Raw genomic sequence first — 19,371 nt, forward strand, 5'->3', positions numbered from 1 at the left:
AATCTTAAAAACTTTTTAACATCCTGTGTGCATCACTGTAGCAAAAATATTTTTGAATGTGGGACACCTTTCTACGTTCATCTTTCAACTCTCTGGGCTACTTCTAGTCTGACTGCTACTGTCATCCCTATTTTTTGGTGGTGGCAGCAAGAGCAACAGATGTCAGATATGTTTGTTGCAGTCAGTACCTGCACGGAACTCCAGGCAAGTACTCATCTTCACAAATCTTTTTGTTATTTCTTTTACAGGGAGAGATTTTTAATTTAGTTCCTAGGCTGTACTTTACAATACATCTTCCTGAGATGTTGAGTTGTTATAATCCAAACTAGAAGTTCTGCTCTTTGACACTTCTCTATGAATCCTTCACTCTGTTTCAAGAAACAAGTTGAAAAGAGCTGTGAGCCTGTATAGGTGCTTCTAAGGTTCAGTTGAAGTGCATAGAGTGTGCCGCTAGCTCAATTCACCAAGTTTTTGTGATCTTTTTCACCCAATTTCATGACAGGAGGAAAACATACAGTTTTCTGTTTTAGCTGAATACAAAAACAGCTGTTCTTTCACTTGTTCAGGACTATCAGTCATCTCTATTGGCAATTTACAAATGTGTAATTCACTGATAGATGGACATGGACTAGTACATTTTTTTCATATACTCGTAAGTTTCACTGCCTTTTACTGTAGCACAGTCTTAATTACTTTTCATCAGTCTGCCTTTAGTTTCACTGCAGATCTACCTAGAATTAAAAAGTGTATTTTCAAATAGTATTAACTACTGTGTTACTTCTCAAAAGTTGAGTCAATTTTCATTTACAGTGAGACCTTAAAATATTGTTTGAATCTTTCATGTCTATTTCAGAAAGCCTTGTCTCTTTCTTAAAGGTTTGAGGAAGCAATGCCTCTTTTCCTGAAATTGATACCTCCATCTTTTGCTGGAATGAAATGAATATTTATTGAATCAAGTAAACAATCTGAAGAGGAAACAAATGACTTGCATGTTTAACGTCTACATTTATCTTTGTTATGAGTACTTTTAAAGTTTTTGAATGAAAACTAAAACAGTGTGTTAAAACATACTTTAAAAAACCTGAGAATTACCTTAAAATCACTTAAATTAGTAAAGGGATCTGCAGTGCTTGAAGGTGATTACATCAGCAGATCACATCACCATGACATGATAAGCACATTTATTCAAGGGTTTTTTTATATGTGGTGGTCTGATCCCAGCTGACAGGTAAGCCCCCACCCAACTGCTTGCTCACACCCTCTCAGCAGGATGGGGGAAGAGAATGGGAAGGGAAAAAACAAGAAAAAACCTCTTGGGTCAAGGTAAAGACAGTTTAATGACTGAAGGAAAAGGAAAAAACCACCTCGTGCATTCACCACAGGCAGACCCATGTTCAGCCCATCCTCAAGCTATGGCTTCTTTGAAAAAACTCCCATCTCGGTTTTATTACTGAGCATGATGTACGGTGTGGAATATCTCTTTGGTTGGTTTGCGTCAGCTGTCCTCGCTGTGTCCTGTCCCAAGATCTTGCTCACCACCAGCCTACTAGAGTAAGAAAGAGGTCACCTTGATGCCATGCAAGTGCTGCTCAGCAATAGGTAAAATATCCATGTGGTATCAACAGTACTGGTCATTGATCTAAAACCCAGCACCATGTGGACTGCTATGAAGAAAATTAACTCTATCCCAGCCAGACTCAGCAAAGTATAACTAATCTTCATCAAATACCAATAATGAAAATTTATGCTAGCAAATCTGTCTCCTAGACCTGTAAAATACTGTGCAGGATTTTAAAAGTTGTCATTTGAGGAGATGACAGTTAAATTGTGTCCTGCCCAAGAAGTCTACTTCACACTGCTCTTAATTTCCTTTGTTGTTCTATGGACACTACCTTTATGCAAATAAATCTGTACCACCCAGGTTGACATAGTGATTAAGAACATTTGAATAAAATCTCAAGTGAAAAAAAAATAGGCAAATTTCATGCTGGAAATGTAGCCAGAAAGATGCACCAAGTGAGAAGTTTATGGATTTTGTGCAAAAATGCTAGAGACAGAAAGAGAGAGTGGTAAGGGCTACAGCCTGGTTTACTTTCTTATGCCTTCCTTTCTATTAACACCACATCATTCCTTTTTAAAAATAGCAAGAGGCATGTTCCAAAACATGAATTAAAGGAAAAAAAATGACTTTGTGAAAGTCTTGATATCACTAGAACGCAGCTACTTGTCAATCACCTAGCAATTTCTAATTCATGATTATAAATACACACACTATAAAGTTGTATTATCATTTTAGTCCATTATGCAGCCCTTAGTCACTTTTATCTACCTTAACTTACTTACACGTATTTTCAGTTTTCAGAATTTCTTGGTCCCCTTTGCTTGTATAAAAATGGACAAAAAAATTTTAATGCTCCAAAGCACCTGTTACCACCGTGGTCTTGTTCAGGAAGACAAATAATTGGAACCACTTCTAAAAAGCCCAAGTTAGATGAAGACAACACACACCATAAATAGAAAATTTTCCAAAGCTAAATTTTTCTCTGACCTCAATGTGGTGGTTTGACCCCGGCTGGATGTCAAATGCCCACCTGTTGCAACACAAGCAAGCTACCAGGCTGCAACAAGGCTTTACCATCAGCCAGATTCTACCATCCATGCTGCTTCTCCCTCCTCCAGAGGCAAAACCCCCCTAGTCCTCATCCACAATCCTCAGGGCTATTTAACCACTTAGTGGAACGAGCTACAGCTGTGCATCATCCATGTCAATCAACCCACTGCCTTTGCGGCAAGGCCACAGCTGCATGTTATCAATGTTGATCAACCCACTGCCTTCATTCCTCTACACCCACCAAAGCTGCACTATCACTTCCCTCCTCAGTTAAAATATAATATAAAATAAAATATAATAAAAGGCTCATGGGTTGAGATAAGGACAGGGAGATCAGTCACCAGTTACTGTCATAGGCAAAACAGACTTGACTTAGGGAAATTACTTTATTACTATTCAAATCAGAGTAGGGTAATGAAAAATAAACCCAAAACTTAATAACATCTTCCCACCCACTCCTCTCTTCTTCCCATGCTTAACTTCACACCCAATTTTCTTTATCTCCTCCCCTAAGCCGTGGGATCCTAAGGGGGATAAGGGATGGGGTTTGCAATCAGTTCATCGCATACTGTCTCTGTCACTCTTTCCTCCTCAGGGGGAGGATTCCTTACACTTTTCACCTGCTTCAGTGTGGGGTCTGTCCCATGCGAGACAGTTCTCCACAAACTTCTCCAATGTGAGTCCTTCCTGTGGGCTGCAGTCCTTCATGAACTACTACAGTGTGAGTCCCTTCCGTGTGGTACAGTCCTTCAGAAAAATACTGCTTTACTCTGGATCCCCCATGGGGTTGCAAGTCTTGCCAGCAAACCTGCTGCAGTGTGGGCTCCTCTCTCCCCATGGGGCCACAGGTCCTGCCAGGACCCTACTCCAGTGTGGACTCTCCACAGGGTCACAGCCTCCTTTGGGCATCTACCTGCTCCAGCTTGGGGTCCTCCACAGGCTGGAGGTGGATATCTGCTGCACCATTAACCTCCAAGGGCTGCAAAGGGACAGCCTGCCTCACCATGGTCTTCACCATGGGCTGCAGGGGAATCTCGGCTTTGGTGCCTGGAGCACCTCCTTCCCCTCCTTCTTCACTGACCTTGGTGTCTGCAGAGCTGTTTCTCTCACATGTTCTCACTACTCTCTTTAGCTGCAATTTGTTGAGCAGACTATTTTGCCCCTTCTTAAATATATTATTACAGAGGTTCTACCACCGTTGCTGATGGGCTCCGTCATGGAGCCAGCTGACATTTGCTCCATCAGACATAGGGGAATCTTCTAGCAGATTCTCACAGAAGCTACCCCTGTAGCTCCGCTCCTACCAAAATCTCGCCACACAAACCCAATACATTGAAAATAGCTTAGAACATTTGTAGAAGAAATTTTAATAAAAACATTTATAGAGTGTTAATCTGAGGCAGACATCTATGAGGGCACCTACAGAAGGCCTTCTTTTGTGATACTGTTTTTATTCTCTGCTAAGTGGTCCTTAGCATCATTACTTTTTGATCATGAATTGAGTGAATTTTTACAATCTGAAAACAAACGCCTTATAAATTTGCTTTGGAGATATGAGTATAACTGTACCAAAGTATCGCCTTGGTCTTGAAAATGACAGCTGTATGGCTTTTCTATTTTTACATGAAAACTGTCTTTGAATTTATGACCTGCACTGTATTTGTAACAAACAACTGGAGAATTAAATGTGTTGTACAAAGCACAAATCACAATAGCTAGTGCTTTTACTCCACTTTTAAAAGCCCACAGTCTATAGAAAGTAAAAGCAAAAAAAATGTGGGATTATAAAAGCTGCATTATGAAGTGTATGCACATCAGGGTAATAAACATGGGTTTTCATTCAAAGAGGTTATTTTTCCTGACATGTTGCTGTTCTCCTAGGAAGAAAGAAGAAAAATACTGGAAAATCTTTAGTAAGCTTGTTCACCTTGCTTACTAAAGGAAGCAATACAAAAGCATAGATACACAGCTGGTTTTCATAGCACCATGCATGACAACAGATGTTTTAATTCACTGAGGGCACAGATAGATAGTTAAAAAACATTAAACAGTTTTATCTCTTTCCAAGTCCCATCAACTGGCTATATGATCTCAGGGAACCAAATGATATTCTTGTAATACATAGGGAGTTTTAAAATATCTTGGTTTAATTCCATTAATGAAATTAAAATGAAACCCAAAGTATGTCCTTGTTTTTCAGCAAGAAGTAGTCACAATAGCAGGAAGCGGTATTAAAAATAACTTTCTGATCACAGCTGTTTCATATAAGTTGTAACCAGCACTGTATTTTGTAGGTACAGTTGATGCAGAAGTAGTCAAGGTACTGAGTGTATCCAAGCTCTTAAGGCCCAGTCCTGCCAGCGCCGCCCGGGGCCTTCGCTGGTGTACCCCCTGACCTTTGCTCTAGAGGCTATTTAAGCTCTGGCCTGGGCCTTCGGTCTCAGCCTGAGCTGTGTTGCAAGCTGCTTCTGGCCCTGTGTCCTGGAGGCAGCTCAGGTGTATGTTACAGGTAGCATGATCTCTAGCTTTGTCTTCCAGATGGATCTTGGCCCTACACTGTCTGTCTCAGCCCTGTCCTCTCCTGATCCTTATTTCCTCACTCATCTTCCTAGATTAATCTCAAACCCGGGGCATGAGTTCACCCTGTCTGGGTGTACAACCTGATGGTAGGTGGGCCCCATCACAGCCTGGCCTTGGCTGCTGTGGGCCTGTCTGGTTGGTGAGGGTACTGCCTTACCTGCACTGGGATTGCCCTTGGCTTCTGGCTTGCCCTCCCTCGTGGAACGGCTCCTGCTGCTCCTAACAGTGAGCTCTGGCAACAGCTGGGAGCCTGCGTTTGAGCTGAAACAAAGCTTCTGGAGCAACTGGCAGCTATGAACAGCTCCCCTACTCCTAGGCGCTGGTGCACCATCTTGTGAAGTCGACAGCCACAGGCCACCTACACATTTATGCTTCAAAGGGGGCCACATATTGTGGAACAGGGAAGCCATAAGACTGCATGGAGCGCTGCCTATGAAACGTGCAGCAGCAAGTCCCAGTCAGATGTGGGCTGGAGCTGTGGGATTGCAGGTACATTATGTCCCAGTGGTCAGGGATGCCCTGGTTGGCTGCTTCTGCTGAGGATTAAATTGTATATGTATACTTTGAGTTCAAGTTATGGTTCATGTGTAAAAATGACCTGATCTGTAGGAGGTTTTGGATGTTAGTTAAAAGTATCTGATCTGCAGAGGACCTCTGATGCTAGTTTTATAAAATGACTCGATCTGCAGAGGGTCTAGGTTAAGAGAAAGTTTTGATTATAAAACTGCTTTGTTGTTTTATTGTTCTACCAAGGATCCCTAAGCAATCTGCCTATCCCCATAGTTCTGGGTGACAGCAGTGTGTGTGCAGGCGAAGGTCTCAAAAGAGGCTGGTCATGACAAATATGGCCCAGTGGGGCATTCAGTGCCCTGACAAGGAGTCTGAGATCTTATTGTAGCACTGTAGCATTACAGTCCCTGTGAATGTCAAATGGCTATGTATGAATGGGTTATTTAATGCTCTGAACTAATACATTTGCTGATTTGGCCATGTACCTGAACACAAATGCGAGAACTGGTAATGCATAATAGAGGACTAATTGGAGTCCTTTATATTTCACATAGTTGAACTAAACTTCAGAGCACAATTTCTTGTTTTCAGCATGGCAGCACTGTAAAAACAGCTGTTATTTCCAGACAAAATAATAAAATATGATGCTACACACTATTTTTCAGCCCCCACCAACTCATAATTTGAAGACTTTGGTTTAAAATGTCTTTCTACAGGTCTTAGACCATAAAAAAGGCAGGAATATTATTTTTGTTACCATGATTTCTTAAAAATTCTGGGCAGTAGTTTCCCCATAGCCTCATAGCTTAATATGTCAATCAAGTGATAAGCCAACTACTCTATAAATCACTGCGCTGTCATTTTGTCTTGTTTTCACTGGCTGCTTCTATTGTGAAGAACTTTCAGTTTTTAGAATAAGACAAATACTTTTTAGTGTAGGTCAATTCCTATACTTGAATTTAAAAACTAGGCTAATCTGTTACTTTTTTCAGTTACATCATTGTTAGTTAATAGTGTTATGATATCTGTTTTGCAGAGTTAGAAACTTCTCATGCTGCTCAGAAGATGATTGTTGTCTTATGCTTGGGAATAGTGAACACTCTTGCAAAAATGAAGCCTCTCAACATTGGCATGCTACTGAAGAGCAATAGTCAGTATTGGCTTAAAGGAAATAAAGGAGATAGCAAAACTAAGATGTTCATAGAAAGTTCTGCCTCTATCTTTCAAATACACATCTAGGTTTGTATTTGGGTTTTGGAATTGCCTATCTTCAGCTTTCTGATAGCCCATAGCCACAATTCACTGTAAAGAGACCTTCTGATTAGCAACTTCCTTGAATAAACAATCCTATTTACATTGGGTTTACTTTCCACTGGACTCCAGTCCAAGTAGACTGTCAGAAGTTTACACTATTCTCAACATATGTAAGTTGTTGAATGTTTCTTTGTTTTGTAACAAGTCGGTGAGGCCTGCTCTGCAGTGTCTCATTCTGTGCTAATAACAGGGCAGCTTGCTTGAGGAGTGAGCCACTAAGTTAATTGAAGATGTGAAAAATGGCAAAAGTGCTGTAGGTGATGAGGGGAAGGTTAAGCAAGTACATATCAGAACAGAGGTGCTTCATAAGCTAAAGAAGTTTCTTGCAAATTTGTATTCATATGTTGCTTAGCCATTAGCTCAACATCTTAATTCTGCACAAGCCAGAGAGCTTTCTGAACCTGAGCTAGAAAGGAGTTCAACTCTCATAATGCTTTCAAGTCTAAATACTGTACATCTAAGTTTGAAGCTAGCCACAATCAAACAAAAAGAATATGGGGAAAAGGGTCTAACTGTCATACTGAATGTTGGGTTACTTAAAGTGGGTTTTGAACCTATTCAATTTGTGCTAGTGTCTGTAGAATTTGATCCATCCACCCCCTTAGACCGCATGCTGACAACCTTATTAAAGATATCATTCTTCCTTTAAGATTTAACAGCCTTTTCCAAAGCCTATAGTACCTCAGCGTTCATAAGTAACTTACCTCACTGGCCTCTTCCTCTTCATTGCATGTTAGCTATCCTGTTGATTCCATTTCCCTTTCTGAAAGGTCTTGTTTTGTATTTCTGCGAGCAAGCTACAGAACTTGAATAGACAAAGCAACTTTTGACATAGGGACCTTTTTGTCTCTACTGTGCACTATGTTGCTACTGTGCTTCAAGCTGCATTTCCTGCTTGTTTCATAAATGCTTTTACTGCTCCATTTGATTCTATAAATATTCCAAATGCACAGTTGTTGGAACAACAAATGCATGGTTGTGCGGTTGTTGCTTAGTTTTATAAATTTCTCCACTCCGCTTCTGTTGTGCTAAATGTTTCTGGTAGCTATCGCCACCTCTGAATTACCTTCTTGTGTTTGTATATTGCCAAAAAATGAGTGCAGACATTACCGAAACTGGGGATAAGAAAACTCCTTAACACCAATGTAGCATTAAGAAGCAGGCATTCCTTCACTGAAGCGCTGCATGCATGGGGCATCGCTCCACCTAATGTGCGTGTTGTATGTTTCATTCAGACAAAATTATATAGTCCACACTTATGGTTATGTATTACATTTCTTGGAGAAATCATACATATTCATTCAACAGGTGGTACTATGTTAATTAAGTGTCATGCGTGCTCCTTACAGGTATCTCAGAGTCTTCTAAGGGGTCTCAAACAACAGTCAACCTTACAGTTACAGCTGACTGATCACTGAACCTTAATTTACTTCCCTTATACGGAGACCCTGAGGAGAATCCAGGTTTGTTTCATTAGTTACCTATACAACAGTCCCCTCAGTGATCATAAGTTTTAAATGGCTCTTACATAACAGGGGTCGGTTAGCAATCTCTCCATACTGATTACACTGAAACAAACAATATAGTTACAAAGCTAAAACAGGCTAAACTGCACGGTAACAATTCCCCCCCTTTTGACACCTATGATGTTATACACATCATGAGTCTCACAATCTGTCTTTATAAATCTGGATTCTACACAATGGAGCACATTGCACCACACAGCAAGTAACTGATCATTATGATTAAAAATAACACAAATAGAAACACTTGTTTTAGCTAATTCAAATTGGGAAGCCAAGAGAATAACCAAGGAAAGTAATTCCTTCTTTTTCTTTAATTCTGGTTGCTAATTCTATTAATTGTTGACTTTTTCCTTCTACTAATTGGGAGTTATCTGGAACGTTGAAAAAACCATATCTCTTTGGACTCCTCACACCCATAATTATGTCTTAATAAAAGATAATCAATGGCTGCTCTGTTTTCCGGAGTTGCCTTTTTTATCTGTGTCATCTCTGTCCCAACGGCCATAAGAGCCTGGGAAGTGTAAATGATGTTCTTTAACAATTCTTTGCATCATATGATAATTCAGAGCCACCCCTACTCCAGGTGCAAATATTGCTGCACCTGAAACCTCACTAACACTATACAGAGTTACCTGTGAATTGCGATCTTCTAGTACCTCTCTCCTGACTCTCTTAACTCTTGCCTTATGTATTAAGTCCTCCTGACTTACTAAAAATGATGCCGTTCTTCCAACAGTGCAGGGGCCCCCTGTTACATTAGCTGGGATATATGAATAGGCTGTCCTTTCACATAATAAGAACCATCCTAAAGGTTATTGAGCATGAGCCCATGCATAACTTTGGGATTATACATTACTACAATTTATAGGGGGTTGTAAATATATTAAATTCTCACACTTCGAAGAACAACATATAAACACAGCACATAGTTCTGCAGGGAGTGTCCCATGGACTCTTACTTTCAACATTCCCCTTTCCTTAATTCATGTTGTCTTCCTGGTATCATATATGTTTGCATAAGTCAAGGTAAAGCCAAAGCTCCATAACATAGTATAATTCTTAAGTAACTAACAGGGTTGGTACTTCTATTAGACAAGAACTATATATTCCTCCCACCAAATTTTCAACAGAAAGACAGAAGGATGATGTCTTGGCTACTTCCCTGGCTAAAAGTTTCCAGATGTTGTGGTTTCTATCCCATTTGGGCATCAAAACTTGACCATTTTCACTATCTATTAAAAATAGAAACAAGATTATTCCAGTCCAATGTTTCACCTTACTCCATTATACATTCGGTATTCTTTTGTGAGAAAGTTATTCAGTGATGGTTGTTTGGTGCTGCTGTTTCCAAAACTAGCTTCAATGGTTCTGTTGACGCTGAGGTCCACACCTCGGATGGAATCTTCTTAATCCTAGTATAATGAATCCAGGAATCAATGCCTTCTAACTTAGCTGCAGTATTTGCAGTTAGTAATACTTGATAAGGTTCTTTCCACTTTTCTTGTAGGAGTTCAGAGTCCCAAGTCTTTATGTATACAAAGTCCCCTGGCTGGTACTGGTGTACGTAGGTGTCCAGTACAAGTAGTCCTGTTGTTACCGATTAGTTAATAAGTTAAAATCGATTGATTCTATTTGATTAATTAATTGATTTTATAAAATCATTTAATAGAATTGAAATGTAGAAGGTTAAGGAAAAAATTATAGGAAACTTGCATCTACGCAATAAGAGATGTTATGGAATCTTTTGTACGTCTTGTACCAAGGCTAGAAGAAGGGCCTGGAACTATTGTAATAACTCTAGGGTTGGAAGGTTCCATTGTATTTAACCAGTCTTCTGTACGCAGAGATGTATTGAAATGTCAGAATATGAGATTAATGGGAACTGGGGAGAGTCGACTGGAACAGCTTGTAGGTGCCTGCCAAGAAACTGTGAACTTTAGTAAAAGGTAATTCCGGCAGGGGGAGATCGCGACCACCGACTCATATACCACCTACCCAAATCGTACCCCAGACCCATTTCTAGACCTTTCTAAGCTTTGCTGCGCATAATCGGATATAGGAGGAGAGTATGTAAATGATTTACGGGAAATGTTATGATTATGTATGAATAATTAATGAATATGTATGAACAAGTTCTATATATGGAATCTGATTTTGGGACCTGGTGTGCGTTGATCGTGAGAGGACTCGCTCACGCACCCGGCCGTCAATAAAGAAGTGTCTGCTTATCTACATCACATTGGTGTCGATAAGTTCTTCATTCCGAGATTTCGGTAACAGTTTTGGCGACCCAGATGGGACCTCGCTGAAGGAGACCGGAGGAGTCGGGGACCTGATCGGTTCCGGCCGGCACCGAGGATTTCTCGGGGACACCCATCGATCCCCGATCCGTAAGGCTCTTCGCGACGTTCCCTGGATATTTGGTAAGACACTTCTTTTTTTAATTGTAGTAAGTAAGTGCACTAGAGGAAGTGGGTAGGAGTCCCACTATAATAAGTGTATGGTAAGGAGTGGGATGGAGTCCCACCAGTGGGTTGGAGTCCCACTGAGTAAGTCTACCTGTCAGACGCGGTGAAAGAGCTGCGCAGGGTAGGACTAGGAGTCTGCCCGTAAGACATAAGCGAAAGCTATTGCAGGGTTGGACAAAAGTATAGACAAGAGAAACTATATGCTATAGTGTTCTCTAAGGTAGTGCCTCTAACAAGAAGTTAGAAGTTTTTGGTGTTCTTTGTTGTATTGTGAGTTTGTGTATTAAGAAGAGAAATTAAGAGGTATAATATTGTGTTATATGTTTGTTTTCTTTGTTGTTCTGTGAGTTTGTGTATTAAGAAGAGAAATTAAGAGGTATAATATTGTGTTATATGTTTGTTTAAAGTAACTGTGGGAAAGTGTGAGTGTGGCTGTAAGAGTGAGACTGTGGAGTGTGGATCTGCGGATCGGAGTGATAGAGTTGAATAATTGTGTATTGTACTGTGGGTAATTACACCATGGCAACTAAGTTAACTCGGTTGCTTAAATGTAAAAGCTTGGGTAATCTTGTGTTAAATGATAAAATCCCGAAAAATTCTCCATTGGGATGTTTACTGGCACATTGGGGGGATTTATATGAGGATTTGTCAAAGAGCCAGATGATTGAATATTGTAATAATTGGTGGCCACTATATATACATTAGAAGATCAGGAAAAGTGGCCCACGAATGGGACACTGAATTATAACACTATTTTGCAGTTAATGTTGTATTGTAAAAGAGAAGGGAAATGGAATAAAATGCCATATATGGATTTGGTTTTTTACTTAAGACAAAGAAAGGATTGGCAGGATGAATGTAAGCTAACTATTAGAGATAATTTGGTAATAGCTATAACTTCTGATAATAAGAAAGTGGAAAAAAAAAATGTTGTTTAAATTGTGAGGTTGGGAGTGGATACAGGAGCGACAATTTTTTATTAAATACCTGTAAAAACTGGAATAAAAACAGGCCATTCCTGCAACCCCTGGATTTGAAATTTGGAAATAAGATAATTACACATGAATTTTTGTATGTACCAGTATGTCCGGTACCCTTGTTAGGAAGAGATTTGTTATCTAAATTAAATGCACAGATTGTTTTTGACGAAGGAGAACTTTTCTTGAAAATACCTGAGTCAAAAACGGGAGAAATCCTGATGATACAAGAAAAGGTAAAGGAACAAGAAATTCCACCGGAGGTGGATTTGGCAGTGATCCCTACTGTATGGGAGACAGATATTCCTGGCAAATCGAAACTAGCAGAACCGGTTAAAATAGATTTGAAGGAAGGCGCAGGAACAGTGAGAATTAAACAATATCCAATCAAACCGGAAGTGAGACAGGAATTGAAGAAATTGATTGATAAATTTTTGGAGTATAAAATTTTGGAAGAATGTGAATCTGAGTATAATACTCCTATTTTACCAGTCAGAAAACCTTCGGGTGAATATAGACTGGTACAAGACTTGAGAGCAGTAAATCAAATAGTTAAGGATATTTATCCTGTGGTAGCAAACCCTTATACACTGTTAACAGCATTGAGGGAGAATTATCAGTGGTTTACAGTGCTTGATTTAAAAGATGCTTTCTTTTGTATACCTTTGGAAAAAGGAAGCAGAAAACTGTTTGCTTTCGAATGGGAAAATCCTCAAACCAGGCAAAAGATGCAGCTGACATGGACTAGATTACCCCAAGGATTTGAAAACAGTCCAACTATTTTTGGAAATCATTTAGCAAAGGAATTTGAAATCTGGAAACAGGACAAACCAAGACCTGGACATTTATTTTTACAATATGTGGATGATATATTGATTGCTACAGAAGAAAGATTTATTTGTATACAGGTGACTATTGACCTTTTGAATTTCCTGGGACTAAATGGGTATAAGGTATCCAGGAAGAAAGCCCAAATAGCCTGCCAGACTGTGATACATCTCGGCTTTGAGATTTAAAAGGACAACGACAATTAGGAAAAAATCGCAAAGAAGCTATTTGTAATATACCTGAGCCGAGAAATATTCATGAACTCAGAGCATTTTTGGGAATGACTGGGTGGTGTCGCCTTTGGATCATGAACTATGGGCTAATAGCTAAACCGCTGTACGAGGCCCAAAAGAACTCTCCCTTTGTATGGGGCCCACAACAACAAAAGGCTTTTATAGAGTTGAAACGTGCCTTAATGTCTGCACCTGCCTTGGGACTGCCGGATCTAACCAAAGATTTCCAGCTGTTTGTACATGAAAGACAACACCTTGCACTGGGCGTGTTAACCCAGAGGATAGGAAGCTGGAAACGACCAGTCGGATATTTCTCTAAACAACTGGACACAGTGAGTAAAGGGTGGCCGAACTGCCTTCGAGCAGTGGCCGCAACAGTGATGCTCATACAAGAAGCTCGGAAATTGACTTTGGGAAGAACAATAACAGTCTATGTTCCACACATGGTGATAACTGTCCTAGAACAGAAGGGGGGACATTGGCTGTCCCCCAGCCGAATGATGAAATACCAGATAGTATTGAATGAACAAGATGATGTGATTCTAAAGACAACTAACCTGGTAAATCCTGCAGTGTTTTTAAGTTCCATACAGGAAGAAGGACGACTGGAACATGATTGCTTGACTACCATCGAGTATGTTTATTCCAGTCGTGAAGATCTGAAGGATGTGCCATTGGAGCGACCAGATTGGGAACTGTATACTGATGGAAGCAGCTTTATGGAACAAGGAGTTCGATACGCTGGATATGCGGTAACAACAGGGACTACAGTTATAGAAGCAGGAGCATTGGCGAGTACCACATCAGCCCAAAAGGCAGAACTCATCACTTTAATTCGAGCCTTAGAATTAAGCAAAGACAAGAGAGTAAATATCTGGACTGATTCAAAATATGCCTTTGGGGTAGTGCATGTCCATGGAGCTTTGTGGAAAGAGAGGGGGTTATTGTCCTCTCAAAGATCAAATATTAAGCATCAAACAGAGATTTTACGATTATTACAAGCAGTTCAAAAGCCAGATCAAGTAGCAATCATGCACTGTAAGGCACATCAGAGTGGGAATACAAAAATAATAGCTGGGAATAATTTAGCTGATAAGACTGCAAAAAGGGTAGCAAAGAAACAAGCATTGCAAATGGCAATAATTCCTTCTAAAACAGTAACCCTTCTCAGGGAAAAACCGAGATATTCAGAAGAAGATGACAAATTGGGTCAGTTATTAAATGCTAAGAAAAACTTAGCAGGATGGTGGGTAACTCCTAACGGACAAGTAGTAATTCCACCTCCTTTGATGAGAGAAATAATGCAAATGAGACATCAAGAATGTCATTGGGGGGGGTAGAAGCCTTAGTAACATTTTTACGAAAGCAAGTAATATCAGTTAAGATGTTAGGAATAGCCAAAATGGTAACTGCAAAGTGTAAAGTATGTTTGAAAAATAATCCAGTGATTAAGAAAAAGGTTCAAATGGGTAGGCTGAAATCTGGTACAGAACCTGGAGATTACTGGCAAGTAGATTTTTCAGAGTTGCCTAGATACAATGGGTACCGGTACATCTTGGTAGGCGTTGATACTTTTACAGGATGGCCAGAAGCCCTTCCCTGTCGCACCACACAAGCAAAAAGAGGTTGTGAAGTGGTTATTACAAGAAATAATTCTGAGATTTGGAGTTTTTATTGGAAATCCTCTGACAGAGGTCCACACTTTGTTGCTGAAGTAGTCCAAAGTGTTAGCAAAGTATTGGGTATTAATTGGGATCTGCATGTGTCTTGGAGGCCACAATCTAGTGGAAAAGTGGAGAGGATGAATCAAACTTTGAAACGACAAATAAGTAAAATTTGTCAAGAAACCAGTTTAAAGTGGCCTCAGGCACTTTCATTGGCATTATTATGAATCAGGGTACAGCCAAAGAGTGGAACCTCAGTCAGTCCTTATGAATTATTATATGGAAAACCATATGAGTCTCTAGAACCAAATCTAAACATACATGTAAAAGGAAAACAAGATGTGTAGAACTATTTGCTTTTTCTAAGGAAAACTTTGGCTGTGATTCGGAGTGCAGTAATTTGGAATAGACCTTTATCTCTGGAAAATTCAGTGCATGATTTCCAGCCGGGAGACTATGTTTATGTGAAGAATTGGACCTCCGAACCTTTGCAGGAGCGCTGGAGAGGACCCTTCCAGATACTGCTAACCACCTTTACAGCTATCAAAATTGCAGAATCGGATGCTTGGATGTATTATACTCGAGTGAAGAAAGCACAGTGAAGAAAGCATCTACTCCGTGGAAGATTGTGAAATGTAACTCAGAGACTTAAAATTAATTTTGAAACATGTTTAATTTTGCATATCAGGTTATGATTGGTTTTTGGATTTTCTTTTGGTTGGTAGTGTTGGTGGGATCATGGGCTGACTTGGTGGACAGGAACATAAGACAAATAGAAACAGAACAAGTGATTGACATTCCCAAACAAATGGCTGAGGAAAATTTGATGGTAGGATTGATTAAAGAATTTGCCAATTTACAAAACATCACGCAGATCACTGCTTGTTTGCCAATACCGAAGGCAGTAGGTGAATCTATTCCATGGGGAATTTTAACTATGAATTTGACTAACCTGGAACATAAAAATGAAACCAAATATTGTGAACAGAGGCCAGTGACTCAATGGTATGAGCAAATAAAAGTCATTAGAAAACAGTGGAAATCTCCAGGTAATCTGGCGGATTGTGAAAAATTGTTAAATTATGTTTTTACCAAAATAGGAAGATTTAAGACTGTGGGATGGTGTTCTTATGATGAACAATTTAAAATCAACGTGAGCAAAAGTGTTATGAAATGGAAGTGTAACGAAACTGGCCAGAGCACCCAGGTAGTAGACCAGTGGGACTCTATATGGTCTATGTCCATATTTTCCCATTTTCAGTATATAGCAAGAATTTCTTGGTGTTTTACCAGGGATGGAAAGGTTTTTTTCAGTATTACCCTGGGTAGATGATAGGTCAACTACATCGGGAGAGAAGGAAAATAAAATAGTGCCATGGTGGAAATGTGAAAAAGTGTATGATTGTAATAATGCAGACTTAGTAATTCAAAGAGTTCCTCCGTTGGCTGGTGCTTTGAAATATGGTTATTTTTTGTCGAGGTCTTAAGAATACTTTCAATTTAATCAGCACTTTTACAGTTAGGAAAGGAACTTTGTTTAGTTGTAGTAAAACTACTATTTGAAGTCCAGGACATTTAGTTTGGGCATTAAGTGATGGAACCTGGACAACACACCTACCATTAGATGGTAAGGTAAAACAAATTACTTTAGGCATGCCAAAATTGTGTCCAATTTGAAAGAAATCACCATTTAAAGGATCCTTAGAGAATTTAGAATTGAAACGAATAAAGAGATCTGAGATAAATGATGATATTTGGAATGAACCATCTACAGGAGTGAAAATTGGCTGGGCACTGGAATCACTTTTAAATCCTATAGCTTCATATAGAAACAGAGCATGGCTCTATCATTTAACTGGTCAAGTGGAAAAATTGGCAAACGTTACCAAGAAGGGGTTTAAGGAATTGAATATACAACTACAGGCAACTTCCAGAATGACTTTACAAAATAGAATGGCACTAGATATGCTCCTACTTAAAGAACATGGAGTGTGTGGATATCTTAAGGATAAACTGGACCACTGTTGTATCCACATTCCAAATGTCACTCAGGATGTGGAACATGATCTAGATCTATTGGGAAAAATTGAAAAAGAAACTGAAAAAATTCAAAAGGATATGTCAGAAGATTGGCTTGGGAAAATTTTTAACAAACTGGGATGGAATTTGAGCTCTTGGATACAATCTATAATTAAGACTTTGTTTCTGTTACTAGTTGTCTTTTTGATGAGCATGCTGATATATGCATGTCTGAAGAAACAGTTTACCAATAGAATTGCAGTGAGTCGTATGATTATGAGAGAAGTACCAACTATTTCACCAAGACATGATCCATTACCCAAATATGTTGAAACAAAAGATATATGAATAAAGTGAAAGTATTGAAATAATGATTTTCAACACTTTCAAAGGGGGGAAATGTTACCGATTAGTTAATAAGTTAAAATCGATTGATTCTATTTGATTAATTAATTGATTTTATAAAATCATTTAATAGAATTGAAATGTAGAAGGTTAAGGAAAAAATTATAGGAAACTTGCATCTACACAATAAGAGACGTTATGGAATCTTTTGTACGTCTTGTACCAAGGCTAGAAGAAGGGCCTGGAACTATTGTAATAACTCTAGGGTTGGAAGGTTCCATTGTATTTAACCAGTCTTCTGTACGCAGAGATGTATTGAAATGTCAGAATATGAGATTAATGGGAACTGGGGAGAGTCGACTGGAACAGCTTGTAGGTGCCTGCCAAGAAACTGTGAACTTTAGTAAAAGGTAATTCCGGCAGGGGGAGATCGCGACCACCGACTCATATACCACCTACCCAAATCGTACCCCAGACCCATTTCTAGACCTTTCTAAGCTTTGCTGCGCATAATCGGATATAGGAGGAGAGTATGTAAATGATTTACGGGAAATGTTATGATTATGTATGAATAATTAATGAATATGTATGAACAAGTTCTATATATGGAATCTGATTTTGGGACCTGGTGTGCGTTGATCGTGAGAGGACTCGCTCACGCACCCGGCCGTCAATAAAGAAGTGTCTGCTTATCTACATCACATTGGTGTCGATAAGTTCTTCATTCCGAGATTTCGGTAACACTGTCAGGACAACTGTCATCCGAGAGCCACAAGGACCTTTCCTAGAGAAATCAAATATAATAGTCTTGAATCTGCCTTTCCCTGTACATGTATTTCTCCTGAGATTAATGGTATTTGATATGGTTTTCCATATAGTATCTCATAAGGGCTAATCTTATTTTTAGATCGTGCTTGTACCCTAATTCTCAAAAGACCTAATGGAAGGGCATACAGCCATTTTAAAGAAGTTTCCTGACATGTTTTACTGATCTGTCGTTTCGAGGTTTGATTCATTCTTTCTACCCTTCCACTTGGTTGTGATCTCCACAGAGTATGTAAATCCCATTTGATACCAAGGGTTTTACTTAACTGCTGAATGATGTGTGCTACAAAATGGAGACCTTGATCAGAGGACATTCCTATTGGTACCCCAGACCCTGGTATTATTTCTTTGAGTAGTACCTTGGCTACTTCCCTAGCTCTGTGGGTGCTACAAGGGTAAGCTTCTGGTCATCCTGAGAAAGTGTAAATCAATACCAAAAGATATGTATAACTCATTCTGTCTTGGTAGTTGAAAAAAATCAATATGTCAATACTCTCCAGGTGAATTTCCCTGTTTAATGGTCCCTGGAGGTGGTCTTTTCCTATTTATGGGATTATTTTTAAGAAAAATGGGATGCTTTGCTATTACAGACTTCACTATTCCAGTCATTCTACACTTATAATGGAATTTTGAAGACTAGAGATCATAGCCTCACTACCCCAATGAGTTTCTCCATGTCTCTTTTCTACAACCTCAGTCGTTATTTGTGATGGAACAATGAGTTGTTTTGTGGGGGTTATTAACCAGCCCTCTCTATTTATAGTTGCTTGAAAGAGCGATGCCAGTTGTTGATCTGCCTCACTATAGCTGGGCTTCAGAACTGGGAGCTGTACCTTTTTTACTGGCACTAATGGAATGGTGTGTTGTTCAGCCACCTCCTTAGTGGTTTTATCAGCCAATCGATTACCCACGTTTAATATGGACTGTCCGGATTGATGTGCTTTGCAATGCATTATCACCACTTCCTTAGGATTTTTTGATATCTTGTAGAAGTTGAAGAACATCTTCCTTGTATTTAATAGGTGATCCTTGGGCTGACAACAGTCCTCTTTCCTTCCAGATAGCCCCATGCGCATGGGCTATCTCAAATGCATATTTTGAATCAGTCAGTATATCTACTCTCTTTCAATCTGCTGTCTTCAAGGCTTGTCTTAGTGCTATCAGTTCTGCCCTCTGGGCTGACGTGTTGATGGGTAGAGCCTTGGCCTTTATCACCTGTGCAGTTGTAACCACTGACTATCTGGCCATCCATCTTCCTTCTCATACAAAGCTACTACCATAAGTAAACAATTCCAAATCAGGATCAGTTAATGGTTCATCCCTCAGATCTTGTCTGCTTGAATATACATGTTCAATATTTTGTAGGCAATCATGATACAAAGATTCAGAATCCTTTGTTTCTGAATTTAAAAACATTGCTGGCTTAACTGCTGTGGTGGTTTTAAGTTCCACATACTCTTACTCCAGCAAG

This window comes from Falco peregrinus, chromosome 3, assembly GCF_023634155.1.
Source record: "Falco peregrinus isolate bFalPer1 chromosome 3, bFalPer1.pri, whole genome shotgun sequence".
NCBI lineage: Eukaryota > Metazoa > Chordata > Aves > Falconiformes > Falconidae > Falco > Falco peregrinus.